We start from the raw sequence: 14,677 nt of genomic DNA, 5'->3' as shown, positions 1-14,677 counted from the left end.
TCAGCCAGTCTGCTCGCAATGGAGAAGGATGCAGAACTCAACCTCTTGCCTCGATGATTCACTGAGATTCTCCCCCACCCCCCTTTTCCTCCTTTAAAAACTGTCATGGCTAAGCAGAATCTTTGGAGTTGGTCTCTGGACACAAGTCCACCTTCTCCCCAGATTGCCAGCTTTTCTGATTAAAGCCCCTTTCTTTCCTACCGACGCTTGCCTCTTGAATTATTGGCATATGAGCAGTGAGTAGCCGAACCTCGTGTTGACTTAAAAGAAATATATGCACAACATGAGAGCTGCGAGTTAAGTTTTATTTGGGCCACAATGAGGACTGCAGCCCGGGAGACAGCATTACAGATAACTCTGAGAAACTGCTCCAAGGAGGCGAGGAGAGGCGAGAAGCCAGGTTATATAGAAGTTTTGCAATAAAGGGCAGGTAGTCGTCCAAAGATTATTGTTAATTAAAGAAAACCAGATATCTCGAGTTAAGGAATTTGGCACTTTTCTATGTATGGGAAGTTGCAAGAGTCTTGGCTCACTGAAATCATTCCTTTGATATGCACCTCAGCTCTCTGGGGCCAGTATCCTGAAACATCCTGAGTTTCCTCAGGGCTTACCAGGGAGTGGCTGCAGTCTGATGGCTGCTAGATGGCAGGTATTCTTTATTTCCTTCCTGAGTTCCCTCAGGGCTCACCGGCTCACTGTAGGAGGTGGGTGCAATCGCTGATGACTGTGACATCCTTTGTTTACTGATATGGCAGACAGTATTTTATTTCTCAGCATCATTTTCCCAACCGCATTATTTTTGTTTTAAGAATTTTTAAAAAGTTAAAATTCTAAAATTATTTTTATTTAATTTTTAAAAAATTGAGGTATAGTTGATGTATAATATTATAGAATTTTCAGGTGTACAACATAGTGATTCACAATTGTGGACTGAAAAAAAAATGCACAACCTAAAAGTGGAGAATTATGTTATACTTGGCAGACTTTCTGAGGATTGAAAGTCAGAAGACGGCTTCTCAGATCGCCCTGAGGGACCTCTCTGAAGAGGTAAGGGAGGAACCAGGATGGATAGGAATTTTGCAACAAAAATCAGGTAGTAGAAACATCGAAAGATTACTGTTAATTAAAGAAAACCAGACATCTCAAGTTAATGAATTTAGTGCTTTTCTAGGTATGGGAAGATGCAAGAGTCTGGGCTGATCGAAATCATTCCTTTGATATGCACCTTAAGTATCTAGGGCCAGTATCCTGCTTTTCTCCATCCTGAATCCCCTGGGGTGCACAGTTGGGGGCGGCTGCAGTGGAAGCTGACTTGATGGCTGCAACTTCCTTTGTTTACTGATATGGCAGCTGACATTCTTCCTCCATAACTCTTAGATTTCTAAATCTCAGGCTAAGTTTTTCGAAACAGCATTCATTATTATTATTATTTTAATTAATTAATTAATTTTGGCTGCGTTGGGTCTTCGTTGCTGCCCGCGGGCTTTCTCTAGTTGTCGTGAATGGGGGGGGGCTACTCTTCGTTGAGGTGCGTGGGCTTCTCATTGCGGTTGCTTCTCTTGTTGCAGAGCACAGGCTCTAGGCGCGCGGGCTTCAGTAATTGTGGCACGCGGGCTCAGTAGTTGTGGCGCACGGGCTTAGTTGCTCCGCGGCTTGTGGGATCTTCCCAGATCAGGGCTCGAACCTGTGTCCCCCGCATTGGCAGGTGGATTCTTAACCACTGCGCCCCCAGGGAAGTCCCAGCATTCATTATTAATTCACAAAATGAAAAAAAAATTAAAAATAGTTTAGGAATCATAAGTAATTTACTTGTAATTGGAAGTCACTTTTCTACCATAGGAAAGCATTTTAAAATTTGTCCTCCTGAACTATAATTTTAATGAAAGTGAATAAAACCTTTCCACAAACCACAGAAAATGAATTTTCATAATTATGTTTATAAGTAAAATGGTCAGCTGTATTGAAGTTTATACTTTTTTACTCCATCTCAAGTTGGAGGGTATTTTCTGAAATGAGCAGTCATATGAAATGCTATAAATGTTTTGGGCTTATTTATTTATTTTAAATATTTATTTATTTATTTGTCTGCATTGGGTCTTAGTCGCAGTAGGCGGGATCTTCGTTGCGGCCCGCTGGCTCTTTGTTGTGGCATGCGGTCTTCTCTCTAGTTGTGGCGTGTGGGTTTACTCTCTCTAGTTGTGGCGCAGGGGCTCCAGGCCGCGTGGGCTCTGTAGTTTGCTGCAGGCGGGCTCTCTCTTGAGGCATGCGAGCTCAGTAGTTGTGGCGCATGGGCTTAGTTGCCCCGCGGCATGTGGGATTGTTTTGGGCTAATTTAATCAGAACCTTAAGAATTTTCAGGTCCAACGCAAACTTAATTAAGCTTTTATTGCTTTTTTTTTTCAATCAGTTAAAATAGGAGTTCAATTGCTTTAGGGATATCACAGCCTTTTCATATTTCAAATTTTTCTAGCAACACTCAAAAACAGATCTAAAAAACATTTCCTTGCAGTGTAAAATGCACACCTGAGAACTGCGGCGTCTCACACCTGTGGATGTGCTGAGACCAGTCCTGTTCGGTGGCTGGGGCCTCAGGGTCCGACTTCCCACGGGGGAAAGTTACTTGGCAGATCGCTTGAGTTGCTGATCTCAAGCCCCAGAGGCGGGGGAGGGGACGAAGGGCGGCGCTTTCCCGTGTCAAAGGTCACACTTAAAAACCTAACGTGAACCTGCCTTGCATGTGGTGATGTAACTGCGAGTCTGTTCTTAAAGGGAACATTTCCACGGTGACCTCGGCCCTTGCCGTGTCCCGCCTTTTCTCATCTTCACTCCGGATATGGAGCGATCCGCGGGGAAACTTAGTCTGGACTTCCAGGTGCAGGAGGAGGACACAGGGGAGCCGCTCAGCTGTGGGCAGATGCCACAGACTGCGCCGCACCCAGAGCCCGTTCTGCACGGAGCCCAAGTCCCAGGCGGGCGGATCAGACACGCGTGTGCCCGTGGCCTGTCACTTAGGAGCAGGGGCGGGGTCTGTTGAACTGTCCAATCAGCGGCGACTGGGCGGGGTCCGGACAAAGCAATCTGGGCCGAATGGGACCAGGAGGGCTGTCCGTCAGGGCAGGGGCGGGGCACGGATTACTATCCAATCAGAGCCCGGGCACCGGAGAGCCGTCCAATGAGGACGCGCGGCGGGCGCGTTCCCAGCCCGCGGAAGTTTCTCTCAGCAGCCCCGCCTCTTGTGCGAACCCGCGTGGCGTCAGGTGTTTCGTCCCCATCGCTCTCACCTGCCCAGGTCGCAGGGCCGCGGTGAGGACGCTTCGGAGAACCCGGAAGGAGTCGGTGAGATGGTGAGTGCGCGGCCCGGGGCCCGAACTTGGAAGAGGCTGCGTAGAATACACCGGAGCCTATCGAAAGCGGCGGCGGGCCAGGATCCTCCCACGTCCCACCCACCCCGGCGTCCCGACCCGAGTCTCCCCCTCGGCAGCGGGTTGGGGACCCGGCGTGTTGTCCTCAGGTACGGACTTGAGTTTCAGCCCTCAGCCGCTGGTTGTGGTCCAGCCTTCTTGACTGAGTCCTCGGCTGAGTGAGTGTCCGAGGCAGGAAAGGATGGTCAGGCGCTGTGGGATATCCGCCCTGGACCTGACACATCGAGTCAAGTCCAGAGATGGTGAAGGAGACTGCAAATACTGCAAATACTGTTGCGATAGGGCCGAGGTTCAGATCCCAGAGATGTGCCAGCGTCTCCAACCGCACAGAAAAGGGCTTTTCTGTGTGAGGAGGGAAGTTGGGCGAGTGAGGGCGGTGCGCGGACTGCGGGACCAGCGAGGCTGGACTGGACAGGGTCCCCTGGGTGGGCCCATTCTCTTGAGAAGCTGACCAGGGGCTTGTTTTGAACCTCATTGTTCCCTGGGTGCTACCCAAAGTTCAGGGGCTTGCGGGGGTGAGCCTGATGATGTGGGGGAAGAAATGGGATGCGGAGAAGCTGGCAAGGCCAGATATGGGGGGAGGGTATCAAGGGAGAACCCACGAGGCCCGCCCCTTCCTTGCACGCAGTGACATCGCAGAGTGTCTTTGTGCTTAAACAGAGGGCACCGATCCAGGGACTTCTCTGGCCGTCAATTGGTTAAGACTGCGCTTCCACTGCAGGGGAATGGGTTCTATCCCTGCTCGGGGATCTCAATCTGGCATGCTCCACCGCCAAAAAAAAAAAAAAAGGCACCGATCCACAGTGACCTTGCCCACCGGACTGACCCCTGACTCAAGAGGTCCCCAGGCCCTCCTGTCGCATGTAGAAAATGTGTATTTAGGCTGCAAAGAACAAAGAACTTTGGGGTCTTAAGAATCGCAATTTGGGAGACATGTTTATGTAAAAACGTGCCACCACCTCTAACCCACTGCCAAGGGCTTTTCTCTTCTTTGTGAGGACTTGAGAGCAAGGCTCTTTGTCGGGTCCGGGCCCCCTGTGGTCAGTGCCTTCTGGACCCAGGTCTGCAGGGGCTTGTTCTGCAGCTCAGTGTTGCTCAGGGTCGGGGTGCGGGTGGCTGAGGAGGGGCCCAAAGTCAGGGGCCTCTGGGGGAGAAGTCTGAGCAAAGTTTGGGTAAGAAATGGCTGTTGACCTTAAAAATGAGTCAGTTATTTACCAGCAAAAAAAATTTTCTTTTCTTTGGCGAACGTCAAAGAATTGTAACTCAGATAGACAAGGTATAGCAAAAGCCACAGACAAGTCCAATAAACTTATTTATCTCCCAGTGGGCAGCCCCCGGGGTGACAGCTGTCCTGGTCTTTTTGGTGTTCTTTGCAGCTTTATCTCTGTCCTTCATCACCGAGCAGTGTTTTATTTGATTTTGCTTCTGCTGAATTTGCGATAAGTGAATATGAGCAGTGCTACACCAGTGACATCACATGGAAGGCTTCCGTGTGGCTCTCAGTCGCAGTCTGTTTCACACGTGCTGCAGTCAGAGGAAGGGGGTCCCCCGGTTAACTCCTCCATCCAGCCCTTGTGGATTTTGCTCATGGTTGTCTCATGTTAATTTATTTATTTATTATTTTTTAAATTTAGAAATTTTTTGTTTTGGCCTGCGAGGCTCTTCGATGCGGCACGCAGGCTTCTCTAGTTGTGGTGTGCAGGCTTAATTGCCTCCAGGCATGTGGGATCTTAGTTTGGGATCTTAGTTCTCCCACCAGGGAGCAAACCCTCGTCCCCTGCATTGGAAGGCGGATTCTTAACCCCTGCGCTACCTGGGAAGTCCCGTCTCATGTTAATTTTTGATCTGTCACCAATGCTGTTACACTCGTTTTTGCCTCCTGGGTCAAATGTATCACAAATTTTTTACTTGTGGGCAAAAATTGCCAGGTTGTAGATTATGGATTTTTTTTTTTTTTTATGGATGTTTTTAAAATACTAGGAAGTGTGGATGTTGGGCTGGAGTCGAGTGTTTATTCCACGCCATTTCCAGCACTTGGAGAATCCAGCTTAATTTTGTCCATCTCAAGTGTCTGAAACGGGATCTCCTTGTGATGGTATATTGGTTCTTACTGATAACCCATTGGTGTTCAGCATTTCTTTTTTTAAATTTTCATTTTATATTGGAGTATAGTTGATTTACAATATTGTATTAATTTCAGGTGTACAGCAAAGTGATTCAGTTATACATATATATATATCTCTATTTTTCAGATTCTTTTCTCATTTAGGTTATTACAGAATATTGAGTAGAGTTCCCTGTGCTATACAGTAGGTCCTTGTTGATTATGTTTTATATATGGTAGTGTGTATCTGTTAATCCCAAACTCCTAATTTATCCCTCCCCCCACCTTTCCCCCTTGGTAACCATAAATTTGTTTTCTAAGTCTGTGAATCTGTTTCTGTTTTGTAAATAAGTTCATTTGTATCATTTTTTTAGTTTCCACATATAAGTGATATCATATGATATTAGTCTGTCTTTGTCTGACTTACTTCACGTAGTATGATAATCTCTAGGTCCATTCGTGTTGCTGCAAATTGTATTATTTCATTCTTTTTTATGGCTGAGTAGTATACGTGTGTGTGTGTGTGTGTGTGTATCTTTTTATGCATTCATCTGTCAATGGACATTTAGGTTGCTTCCATGTCCTGGCTATCGTAATAGTGCTGCAATGAACATTGGGGTGCATGTATCTTTTTAAATTATGGTTTTCTCCAGATATATGCCCAGGAGTGGGATTGCTGGATCATAACGATAGCTCTATTTTCGGTTTTTTAAGGAACCTCCATACTATTCTCCATAGTGACTGCACCAATTTACATTCCCACCAACAGTGTAGAAGGGTTCCCTTTTGTCCAAACCCTCTCCAGCATTTGTTATTTGTAGACTTTTTAACGATGGCCATTCTGACCAGCGTGAGGTGGTACCTCATTGTAGTTTTGATTTGCATTTCTCTAATAATTAGCGATGTTGAGCATCTCGAAAGAAAATTAGTTTTAATACCAAGTAGGGTTTTTTTTGGCTGCGCTATGCGGCTTGCGAGATCTTAGTTCCTTGACCGGGGGTTGAAGCTGTGCCCCCTGCAGTGGAAGCACAGAGTCCTAATCACTGGACCATCAGGGAATTCCCCCAAGTAGTTTTAAAAGTCTATGCTTATAAAATTTTAAACATTTACTTTTCAACTGCTTGTTTCTAATGATTAGAGTACACTGAGATTTATATTTATGAGTTTGCATTCTGGAAATGTACTAAAAATCTGATTCTGTGATTATCTTTTTTTTTTTTTTATAAGTAATTTTTTTTTTCTAAAAAAAGTTCTAGTTGCGGTGAGCGGGAGCCACTCTTCATCGCGGTGCGCGGGCCTCTCACTATCGTGGCCTTTCTTGTTGCGGAGCACAGGCTCCAGACGCGCAGGCTCAGTAGTTGTGGCTCATGGGCCCAGTTGCTCCGTGGCATGTGGGATCTTCCCAGACCAGGGCTCGAACCCGTGTCCCCTGCATTGGCAGGCAGATTCTCAACCACTGCGCCACCAGGGAAGCCCTATTTTTTTTTTTTAACATCTTTATTGGAGTATAATTGCTTTACAATGGTGTTTTAGTTTCTGCTTTATAACAAAGTGAATCAGCTATACATATACATATATCCCCATATCTCTTCCCTCTTGCGTCTCCCTCCCATCTGTGATTATCTTAATATTCTTTTTGGGTAGACATAGACAGTCATTTGAGCTATGAATAAAGGCACATGTTTTATCCTGTTATGACTATTGCACTTTGCAAATACTTTGATTTTTACAGATTGCAGGTATTTGGCAACCCTGCATCCAGCGAGTCTTTGGGTGACATTTTTTCCCAAGAGCATTTGCTTACTAACGGCTAAACTAATGGTTTAGCAATAAACTCTTTTAAAAAATTAAGGTACGTACAAGGTTTTAGTCACAATGCTCTTGCACACTTAGTAGACTACTGTATAGTGTGAACATGACTTTATGCACCAGGAAACAAAAAATTTGTGTAACTCCCTTAATTTCGATATTCACTTTATCTGGGTGGTCTGGAGTAAAAACTGATGTCTCTGAGGTCTGCCTGTATTTTTTTCCTGGTAAAACCACATCACTGATCTTCTATTAATGATTTTAAAAAATCAAGCGTGTACTACTGATCACCATTAGAGGGCTTTCTATACCTATTATTACCAAGAGCTCAGATGAGAAATACATTTGGATATTTGAAAAGACTGTGAGCAGAAACAAGACTTGAAGTGTGGTTTTATGATAAACCACTCAGAAAACCTCAGTCACCCAATACTAAAAACACAGAAGATAAACATCCATTTACCAAGCTCCTTGTCTCCAGCACGTGACACATATTAAGGCATCTTTTGCTCCCATCCCGGTATATACAGCAGAAAAACAGGTTTTAAATAGAAACCAGCACTTCTGCTCAAATGCATTGGGCAGATTTTTAAAAATATATTTTCCAGTTCTGCATACCCTGAAAGCTCTCATGGTCAATCACATCTTGACCCAAAGCAGCCCAGCGCTGTACACAGATACCTATTCACTAAAGAGGAGCAGTTCCCTGTTGAATAATAGGAAGGAACTACAAAGCAGATGATGTATAGATTCCCAAGACTGGTATTTCAGTTGCTGGCAAGCAGTTTTGCCTTGTGGGGACATGCACATCCTTAATAATTGGTTTGTCAGTATCTCCTTAACCTGCTGGATCTCTGAAACATCTGTAATTTTGCTCCTTATGCAATTCACATTGTCTTTTATTTGCCCAAGTTCTGTTGTTTTGGTTTGTTTCTTTGTTTGTTTTTATTCTGCTCATTATCTTTAATTTTTAAAAACATCTTTGTTGGAGTATAGTTCATTTACAATGTTACGTTAGTTTCAGGTGTACAGCGAAGTGAATCAGTTATACATATACATCTATGCACCCTTTTTAAAAATTTTTTTCTTATAAATTTATTTATTTTATTTATTCTTGGCTGTGTTGGGTCTTCGTTGCTGCACGCAGGCTTTCGCAAGTTGCGGCCAGTGGGGGCTACTCTTTGTTGCGGTGCGTGGGCTTCGCATTGCGGCAGCTTCAGTAGTTGTGTCACGTGGGCTCAGTAGTTGTGGTTCACGGGCTCTAGAGCGCAGGCTCAGTAGTTGTGGCTCACGGGCTTAGTTGCTCCATGGCATGTGGGATCTTCACGGACCAGGGATCGGACCCGTGTCCCTTGCATTGGCAGGCGGATTCTTAACCACTGCGCCACCAGGGAAACCCCTGTCTATTAGCTTTCATGTTGGTGTTTGCTTTCGCTTCTCTCAAGTAGATAGATACCTAGGGTGAAATTGGTGACTCACTGTTCATCATTTTGAGGAACTACCAGACTGTCTTCCGAAGTGGCTTCACCATCTTACCTTCCCTCCAGCACTGGGTGAGGGTTCCAAGTTCCTCATGTCCTCGCCAGCACTTGTTTCTCTGTCTTTATATCCATCTTGGTGGGTGTGAAGACATGTCTGCTTGTAGCTTTGATTGGCATTTCCCTGATGAGTAATGTCCAGCATCTTTTCATGAGCTTATTGGCCAGTTGTATTCATTCTTTTTTTTTAATTAAAAAAATTTTTTTTAAAATAAATATATTTATTTTATTTATTTATTTTTGGCTGCATTGGGTCTTCGTTGCTGCGTGCGGTCTTTCTCTAGTTGTGGCGAGCGGGGGCTACTCATCATTGTGGTGCGTGGGCTTCTCATTGCAGTGGCTTCTCTTGTTTCGGAGCACGGGCTCTAGGCACGCGGGCTCGGTAGTTGTGGCTCACGGGCTCTAGAGCACAGGCTCAGTAGTTGTGGTGCACGGGCTTAGTTGCTCCAAAGCATGTGGGATCATCCCGGACCAGGGATCGAACCCGTGTCCCCTGCATTGGCAGGTGGATTCTTAACCACTTGGCCACCAGAGAAGTACCTAAAAATGTATTTAAAATACAAGTTTCTTATCAGGTGTGTGATTAGCAAACCCCAGTTGCAGCCCCGGGTGAGGCAGCCTTGCCTTCTTTGTAGCTGATGTATTTGGAATTTTTTATAACTTAGATTGTCAGAATATATTTTGGATTAAAATTCTAATTTATAAAAATAATTGCTTGCTTTGTATTTCAGGGGTCTGTTGTCATCCATATTGTCCTAAAGATAATAATTAGGTGTTTTTTATTCTCTGTGTTAAAGTTACTTTTGGCCCTGTTGCTGTCAGATCGTTCTGCGACTCTTCTTTGTGGATCATTTTCCTTGATTTCTGGGCACATGATTATTTATCTGAGAGGCCCTGCTGGCTTGACAGATCCCTCAGGAACCAGGGCTCCTCTTACCCCACAGGTGTCCCAGGCCCTGGGCCCTGGCCTGCGTCTGTGCCCTCGGTGTCCACCTCATCCTGGCAGGGGGTTGTGTCTCTGCCTCTGTCGGATATGAGGGGACTGGCCCAGGATTTTACATGCTGTTCAGTCCAGGCGAGACTTCTTCAGATGCAGCGGCCCTGGAAAATCAGTGTTCACGACCTCCTGACAGTCTGCTCCTGTTCTTGGAGTTTCAAGGAAATAACTTTTGACCAAACCAAGTATTCATTTCCTTCTTATCTGAATGATGATTTTATTTTCAGTCTTTAACACCTCAGGTTCTGCTCTCTCACTAAAAACATTTTTTTTTTAAAAATTGAAGTACAGTTGATTTACAATATTGTGTTACTTTTAGGTATACAGCAAAGTGATTTGGTCATGCATGTGTGTGTGTGTGTGTATATATATATATATATATATATATTCTTTCAGGTTTTTTTCATTATAGATTATTAAAAGATTTGAATATAGTTCCCTGTGGTATATAGTAAATCCTTGTTTATCTATTTTTTAAAACACATTTAATTTTTAAAATTTATTTATTTTTTGTGGCCATGCCGCATGGCACGTGGGAACTTAGTTCCCCGACCAGGGATCGAACCCATGCCCCCTGCAGTGGAAGCATGGAGTCTTAACCACTGGACCGCCAGGGAAGTCCCTGTTTATCTATTTTATATTTGGTAAAAAAACAGTTCTTTTTCATTATGTGTGCATGAGTGTTTATCAAATATTGCTGTTACACTTTGCTTCAGTTTCCAGCACTTACCATCACTGAGTAAAATGCATTTGATTGGCTTGTGTGTGTTCATTTCCCACAAGAGTGTAAGCTCAGGAGTCCTAGGAATTGAGTCCGGTTCCCGACTGTCGGCCTCCCCATCCTCCCACACACGGGGGTGAAGAGGGAGCCTTGCTGACATGGAACCTGTGGCTGTTTCAGGACTCGGTGGGCTTTGAGGACGTGGCTGTGAACTTCACCGCGGAGGAGTGGGCTTTGCTGGGCCTGGCTCAGAGGAAGCTCTACAGAGACGTGATGCTGGAGACCTTCAGGAACCTGGCCTCTGTGGGTGAGGATGGCTTCCTCCCTGTACTTGGTCTTTAGGAAACAAATATTTCTTAACAATTGTCCTTTCTTATTAGGGACAAGGATGGGAATATGTTGTAGAAAAGACAGACACAGTCCAAGCTTTCATGATACCTACTTAGGGTCAGGTAGCTTTTCCATGAAAACAAAGTTTACTGTATTGATTGACTCTTTGTTACTCTTGATCAGAATCCTGAGGCTCCCTAATTGTATAAATGTGAGCATGGTCTCCAGTGTCACTTTGGGGCAGTGAGAGCGGCATTACGGTTTTCACCCTGTAAAAGTTACACTGTGATCAGTACACATTTGACATGATAATCTTGCTGTAGTTAAACTCACACTCACCCATCCTCAGTGACTTGAGGACCAGAGAAGCGGCCCATCTGATGGACGGCTTGTGGTCCTCCATCCTCCCCCTGAGAAGCTTTTCTCCACAAGCAGGACAGCAGTCATGCACCATCCGATCTCCCAGTGGCAGCTGGGTCAGTGGAGATAGGCTTCCTCTAGGGCCTCTGTGCCTGCGATCACCAGGAGGGCACACCTCTCGGGAGGAGCAGGTTCTGGATCAGGGAGAGATATTTGGACATACCTGTTAGAAACATGACTCGGTCTTGGAGAAGGTGACGTTTGTCATTAACCTGGCTTACCTCTTGGAGTTTTCATCCATCCTTGCCCACTTGGGAAGTCTTTCTGTAGCTCCTCTTACAAAGGGAGCATTTGGGAATGTGCATTTTACCCAGTTCCTTCCTACTTTACTTCTCTGATAATATTGATCTCAATATCAGTCTCCATCTTTCTCTCTCTTTTTTTTTTTTTTAAAGAAGCAACATTTTATTATTTTTTAATTCTTTTGGCCGCGCCTTGCAGCATACGGGATCTTAGTTCGCCGACCAGGGATCAAACCTGTGCCCCCTGCAATAGAAGTGGAGTCTTAACCACTGGACCGGCAGGGAATTCCTCAATCTCCATCTCTTTTGAAGTATTTCTTAATGATCAGGCTGCCACTTTGACTCAGTTTCCCTACCATGGTGGAAGTTCCAAATAGCCAAGGTTCTCATAAGGTTTTCTTGGCTTGAGTGTTAAATTAGGTGTGGACCCAGTTCCAACGTGTTGTGGGCATGTGTTAAGGCACCACACACCAACAAACAATTTTTGGACACCAGCAGGGCATCATAGAATTCAGCTCAATGCTCAGATTATCTACCCAGCAATAGCCACAGATTCCACGGCTGAAGGATTCAGTCCTACAAGACTCACCCCCCCCCCCCAATCTTCACGCCCCACGTCACATGCGGATCACAAGGCCAGGCTGTTGCCAGTGCTTCTGACCAACCAGCTAACATTGAAGATTCCAGTGACTTCCTTTTAGACGTCAGACTCCATTTGTAAGCCCAGGTTGTTAACCTTGACTTCTGACCGACTGGCTGTGAATGAGAGCTTTCCATCGCCCCCTCCTCAGGTCCAGTTATTTTGCTACCACACTCACAGGACTCAGGGGAACATTTTACTTACTTCACTGCCAGTTTAACGTAAACAGGTATTACTGAAGAATAGCTGGATAGAAGAAATTCATAGGGGAAGCTATGTCAGGAAGGCACGGAGTTTCCACGCCCTGTCCAGGTGCCACTCTCCCCACATCTCCATGTGTTCTCCAACCCAGAAGCTCTCTGAACCCCCCTTTTATTGTGTGGAGGCTTCATTCCCTAGGCATGATTGATAGAATCACTGTCCATTGGCAAGTGATTAACCTACAGCCTCTCTCCCTTCCCCATTGCTGGTGCTGTGTCCAGGGGTGTGAGTGGGACTGAAAGTTCCACCCTTTAATCACATGGTGTCTCCATTTGCAACCAGCCCCCATCCTGTGGTGCTTTCCAACAGTCACCTTCATGAATATAAATACAATTGTGATGGAAAGGGCTTGTTATGAGTAACAAAACACTCATTTCACCCTTGTGACCCTGAAGCATTTTCAGGAACTGAGGACAGGAGACCAAATATTATTCCACTGCTTTTATTGCTCAGGAAATTCCAAGAGTTTTGGGACGCTTGAGCAGGAAACTGCGGGTGAGGACCTGATCTATCTGAGAAATATATGTCATTCATTGGAATGACCAAAAATATATGTCTGTATTTCTTATAAACCACAATGTTGCACATGACCATCCTTCCTTATAAAGATAGTTTTACATTTTTGAATCAGTCTGTGGAAAGACATCTACATATGGTCTCTTTTCTTTCCTTTTCCCCACCATTTCTTCCCCAAGGATTTAGTTATGCTACTAATTGTTGCAGGTTCTTGCCCTCAAGTTAAAACCAGTGGATCAAGTCCTCAGTGGGATATTTTGGAGAATGAACTATGCAGTGAAGAGAAAATAGTAAGATTCAGAAGAAATGATTCCTAGTCTGCTTTGGAGAAAACTGGGCATTTCGTAACATGCGTGATCAGCATGTAACCCAGGAGAGGCGTTTTGAGGTGAGTGGCACTCCCACGGGGGTGGCGGTGGGGCGGGTGTCATCAGAGTGTTAGACTCACTTGAAATTGAATAGAAACCTAGTTAAACAATTGTGTATTGAGTATTTTCACAAGACAGTACTTTCATAAATGTGATGTCGATATTAAGCATCTGAAACATAATTCAGTAGGAAACAATGGTCAGGAAACCTCATCTGGAAAACACTGAAAGTTACGGTTCTATTTGAGCCCTCAGCCAGAGTATTAAATCTGTTGCACTTTGTAAAAGTTGAAGAGCATGCTGGAAACATGCCAGTGGCAAACACTTAGTCAACACAAATACTAATAATCATCGGTAAATCATTAATTAGTAAATTACTGATAAGTATTAATCCCTAATAGTGTGCTTCCCATTTTGAACAGAAATCATTTGGTGGAGAGTCTCTGTGAAGGTAAAGAAGATCATCAATGTGGAGAAACCCTGAACCAGATTACAAATCTTACTGTGCATAAGGGTTATCCCACTGCAGTTCAGCCCTATAAATGCACTAAGTGTGGAAAAACCTTCAGGGATCATTCTTTCCAGAGGAATCAGCAAAGATGTCACCCTGGACACAAACCTTATCCATGTGAAGGATGTGGGCAAGCCTGCAGCTCTGTCTCGTGCCTAAATCCTCCTGGGGAAACAGACATTGTAGAGAAATGTGATAAACATCAGGATGCTGGGAGAGCATCTAAGAGGTACATGAAGAGTGACAGTAGTAAACAGTCTTTAGAGCGTAAGAAATCTGGAAAAGCTCTCACTTGCCTGCCATCTGTTCAGCGACATAAGAGAGGTCATTATGGATGGAAATCCACGTGTGTGAAGTATGTGGGAAATCCTTCAGTTATTATTCCCAGATTGCACGGCATGTGAGAACTCACACTGGAGAGAAACCCTATGAATGTAAAGAATGTGGGAAAGCTTTCACTCGCAGCACACAGTTTCGAGAACATGTGAGAATGCACACTGGAGAGAAACCCTATGAACGTAAGCAGTGTGGGAAAGCCTTCCCATATTGCAAATCCCTGCAAGGACACATGGGAATGCACACTAGAGAGAAGCCTTCTCATGTGTGTAATGAATGTGGAAAAGCCTTCCATTGTCCCAGGTACATTAGAAGGCACATAAAAAGACACAGTGGAATAAAACCCTATGAATGTACAGAATGTGGGAAAGCGTTCATTACTCCCTCATCCCTTCGAGAACATATGAGACCACACAGTGAAGAGAAGCCCTATCAGTGTCAGCATTGTGGAAAAGTCTTCAG

This window comes from Eubalaena glacialis, chromosome 4 (assembly GCF_028564815.1).
Source record: "Eubalaena glacialis isolate mEubGla1 chromosome 4, mEubGla1.1.hap2.+ XY, whole genome shotgun sequence".
Taxonomy (NCBI): Eukaryota; Metazoa; Chordata; class Mammalia; order Artiodactyla; family Balaenidae; genus Eubalaena; species Eubalaena glacialis.
The sequence above is the reverse complement of the archived record's forward strand: the minus strand, read 5'-3'. Positions refer to the sequence as shown.